The sequence below is a fragment of the Dendrobates tinctorius genome, unplaced genomic scaffold (genome assembly GCF_039654945.1).
Source record: "Dendrobates tinctorius isolate UK_male_01 unplaced genomic scaffold, ASM3965494v1 ptg000768c, whole genome shotgun sequence".
Classification (NCBI taxonomy): Eukaryota; Metazoa; Chordata; class Amphibia; order Anura; family Dendrobatidae; genus Dendrobates; species Dendrobates tinctorius.
In genome coordinates, this window is record NW_027362408.1 from 1 (window position 1) to 5000 (window position 5000).

Here is a 5000-nt window from a genome sequence, read left to right on the forward strand (position 1 = left end):
CGTCTGGAATACACCCCTTGCACGGGTAGGGGCAAGGTGACTGGCCTGCGAAGACACCGCGGCCGCCCTGCCGCGCGACCCGACGCTCCTTGGGCGACACACAGGGTCGCTGGGGAGCGGGGCCGGGGCGTGGGGGGCCTTTGCGGCGCCACCGTCTGGCTTAGACCTGCCTCAATCGCGGGGGGTCCTCGACCGACCAGCGGACAGGCGCGAGGATTGGGAGAGGGGGTTTGGCCGTCGGGGTCCGCCGCGGCTCCGGCACAAGCCCCAGCGACGCAGAGGTCGCGCGGGGCGTAGTCGGCCTGGCCGTATCGGCGTCGCCCTCCAGCGTAGTCCCTACACCCGGCTCTTGCCCGTCCTCAAAGGGATGCCCGAGCGGCTTTTCCTCCCAGGGCTGTTCCCCCGCCTGGCGGGAACACGGGGGGGTGCGCAGGGCAGCGTTCTGCCGTACTCCCTTCACCTCTCGCCCCATTCAAATCGCTCCCTTCTCCATCTTCCCCTCGCTCGGGGGGCGTTCGCTCTCTCGCTCTCCCTCTCCCTTCCGAGCCGCCTCGGAGGACGACGTACGAGGAGCGGAAGGCGATGGCGAGTCGGGTGGGGGCACACCGCGCAGTGAGAACCCCCCCTCGCCTGCCTCCACAGCTCTGTCATCCCCCCCACTAACGTAGGGGCTCGGGAAAGACTAGTGGCGCGGAGCTCGGCAGCGGCGTGGAAACGCCACCCACCGCCGCCGCTCTCGCTGGTGCCCGCCGCGGAGGCCGCCCTTCGGGCGATGCGTGGCACGGACCTCCGCGGGCAGGGCTGCGCATCTGGAACTTCGAAAAGGGCCGCCCTTGCTAACACTGTGCTTCCCCACGCGGGGAGCGATTCGGACGGCTGGCCCCCACGCCGGGGTGGGTGGGCGCCCCGCCGTTCGCCCGCGTGGGTCGTCAGACCACTGTTCATCGTTCGGTGCGATTCAAACTTCCCACAGCTCGGCCGCCTCCGTCCTCGAACGGGAGGTGACGGCCGGCGTGCGCGCCCAAAGATAGGTGGTGGAAGCCCGGGGGTACAGGAGGAAGGACACCGCTCACCGTAAACCGACGCGAGCTCCAAAGCCCGGGTCGAGCGAGCAGCACCACCTCCCCACCCGGGAGCGCCGTGCCAGATCGATCGGAGGATAAGACCGCTCTGAGAGGACATGGACGAGAGGGGCGTCCGCCTTCCGGAGCCCCCCCTTTCGGACGAGGACTCCGGATTTGCCCCCCGAAAGCCATCACCTCCAGAGAACCAGGGACCGCCGAGGGAGGGTCTGGTCAGGCTTGGGTACCCCAGCATTGCCTCTCTCGCTTGGGATGCACGATCGGCAAAAGTCCCTCTCGGAGCTGTGGAAGTTCGGTCTCAGCCGGAGTGCGCAACTTCCAGACGAGAGGGACCACATGCCAAGTCGCCTACCCAAGTCGGGGAACCAGAGAAACAACTGCTTTCTATCGGGGTAGAGAGACGACACTCTCTCAAGTACATTCTGCCAGAGGTGCGCATTCCTATGTATTTGCATTGCGGGACAACGTCCCCACTTTAAGGGGACGAAGTCGGAACTGTACCCGGCCTCAAGTCACTGTAGGGCGGATGCGGCACCTAGAAAATTCCTCATTCCGGTTCTTTTTCACTTAGTCGTTTTTTTTTTTGGCAAGAATGTACCCCAGGATGGCCAAAAAGCCAAAGCCAGGGACTGAGAACCATCGAGCATGCTCTGAGGGGACATAGTCAGAGGGGGCGTCCGCCTTCCAGAGCCCTCCTTCCCACGAGGACTCCAGATTTGCCCCCCCCCCCCTGACAACAGCCATCGCCTCCAGAGAACCAGGGACCACCGAGGGAGGGTCTGGTCGAAGCTCAGGTACCCAGGATAGCTTCTCCGGCTTGGGCATGGACCGCCAGACAAAGCCGCGGACCATGAACCATCCAGCCTGCTCTGAGGGGACATAGTCAGAGGGGGCGTCCGCCTTCAAGAGCCCTCCTTCCCACGAGGACTCCAGATTTGCCCCCCTGACAGCCATCACCTCCAGAGAACCAGGGACCGCCGAGGGAGGGTCTGGTCAAAGCTCACGTACCCCAGGAGAGCTTCTCCGGCTTGGGCACAGACCGCCAGACAAAGCCGCGGACCATGAACCATCCAGCCGGCTCTGAGGGGACATGGTCAGAAGGGGCGTCCGCCTTCTAGAGCCCAAACTCGGCCACGGACTCCAGATTTGCCCCCCTGAATGCCATCACCCTTCAGAAGACCAGGGACCACCGAGGGAGGGTCTGGTCAGGCTCAGGTACCCCAGGATCGCCTCTCTCACTTGGGACGCACGACCAGCAAAAGTCCCTCCTGGAGCCGTGGAAGTTCAGTCTCGGCCGTATTTTGCAACTTCCACGACAAGAGGGACCACCTTCTAAGTCGCCTACCCGAGCCAGAGAACCATAGGAACAACCGCCATACATCGGGGTAGAGAGAGCCCACTCTCTCCTATATTCTCCCGCAGGTGCGCATTACTATGTATTTGCATTGCGGGACAATGTACTTCAATGAGCGGGACAAAGTCGGAAATGTATCCGACCTCCTGGAACTGTGCGGCTGCTACAGCAGTCAGAAATTCCCCATTCCGGTTCTTTTTCACTTGGATTTTTTTTTTTGCAATTTTTTGCCTAAAACGTATTCCTCCAACATGTACTAGCTCATGACACTTGAAATTTTTGAGCCAATTGATAATAACAGCTTTTTAGAGCTCAAAAACAAAAAAAATTTGAGCGAACAAAAAATGTTCGAAAATGACCTCAGCTCCTGGAACTGTTTTCGGTACACCTCCAGAGAGGCTCCCCTGCCTGGAAGTCTGTCACTGCTCAGCTCGAAATTTTTCTAAGTCCCAAAATTCGGTTTTTCATCCAAAATTCAACTTTCTGCCCAGGATCCACAAACTTTAAACCCAGTTGGGGGACCCTCCCTGGGGGCCCTACAACATACTGAAGCCCCCCTGTGGTGGAAGTAGGGGAATTTACTTATTTTTACACAAAATCACAAAATTCCATTTTTTGTTCGCAAAACACTTTTTTGTCCTCAAGAAACTTTTTTGTCCTCAAAACACTTTTTTGTCCTCGAGAAACTTTTTTGTCCTCAAGAAACTTTTTTGTCCTCAAAACACTTTTTTGTCCTCAAAACTCAATTTCTTCCATAATTCGACTTTCCCCCAAAAAACCACACATTCTACCCTCATGGGAGGCACTCTCCCTCGGGTCCCCACATCATATTGACGCCCCAGAGCGGTGGGAGAAGGGGAAATCTGATTTTTGCACAAAAATCCAAAAATCGCTCTAAGTCCAAAAATCCTGAAAATTTTTCTAAGTCCCAACGGTACTTTCTGAAAAGTGTACCCAGGCCCCTGGAAGCCTCCTAGGTACACCTCCTGAGACTCCCCCCTTCCTGGAAGTCTGACACATCTCGAAATTTTTCTAAGTCCCAAAAACTGGTTTTTGCTCCATAATTCGACTTTCCCCCCAAAAGCCACACATTCTACCCTCATGGGAGGCACTCTCCCTCGGGTCCCCACATCATATTGACGCCCCAGAGCGGTGGGAGAAGGGGAAATTCGATTTTTGATCAAAAATCCAAAAATCGCTCTAAGTCCAAAAATCCTGAAAATTTTTCTAAGTCCCAACGGTACTTTCTGAAAAGTGTACCCAGGCCCCTGGAAGCCTCCTAGGTACACCTCCCGAGGCGCCCCCTTCCTGGAAGTCTGTCACATCTCGAAATTTTTCTAAGTCCCAAAAAATGGTTTTTGCTCCATAATTCGACTTTCCCCCCAAAAGTCACACATTCTACCCTCATGGGAGGCACTCTCCCTCGGGTCCCCACTTCATATTGACGCCCCAGAGCGGTGGGAGAAGGGAAAATTCGATTTTTGCACAAAAATCCAAAAATCGCTCTAAGTCCAAAAATCTTGAAAATTTTTCTAAGTCCCAACGGTACTTTCTGAAAAGTGTACCCAGGCCCCTGGAAGCCTCCTAGGTACACCTCCCGAGGCGCCCCCTTCCTGGAAGTCTGACACATCTCGGAATTTTTTCTAAGTCCCCAAAAATGGTTTTTGCTCCATAATTCGACTTTCCCCCCAAAAGTCACACATTCTACCCTCATGGGAGGCACTCTCCCTCGGGTCCCCACTTCATATTGACGCCCCAGAGCGGTGGGAGAAGGGAAAATTCGATTTTTGCACAAAAATCCAAAAATCGCTCTAAGTCCAAAAATCTTGAAAATTTTTCTAAGTCCCAACGGTACTTTCTGAAAAGTGTACCCAGGCCCCTGGAAGCCTCCTAGGTACACCTCCCGAGGCGCCCCCTTCCTGGAAGTCTGACACATCTCGGAATTTTTTCTAAGTCCCCAAAAATGGTTTTTGCTCCATAATTCGACTTTCCCCCCAAAAGTCACACATTCTACCCTCATGGGAGGCACTCTCCCTCGGGTCCCCACTTCATATTGACGCCCCAGAGCGGTGGGAGAAGGGAAAATTCGATATTTGCACAAAAATCCAAAAATCGCTCTAAGTCCAAAAATCTTGAAAATTTTTCTAAGTCCCAACGGTACTTTCTGAAAAGTGTACCCAGGCCCCTGGAAGCCTCCTAGGTACACCTCCCGAGGCGCCCCCTTCCTGGAAGTCTGACACATCTCGGAATTTTTTCTAAGTCCCCAAAAATGGTTTTTGCTCCATAATTCGACTTTCCCCCCAAAAGTCACACATTCTACCCTCATGGGAGGCACTCTCCCTCGGGTCCCCACTTCATATTGACGCCCCAGAGCGGTGGGAGAAGGGAAAATTCGATTTTTGCACAAAAATCCAAAAATCGCTCTAAGTCCAAAAATCTTGAAAATTTTTCTAAGTCCCAACGGTACTTTCTGAAAAGTGTACCCAGGCCCCTGGAAGCCTCCTAGGTACACCTCCCGAGGCGCCCCCTTCCTGGAAGTCTGACACATCTCGGAATTTTTTCTA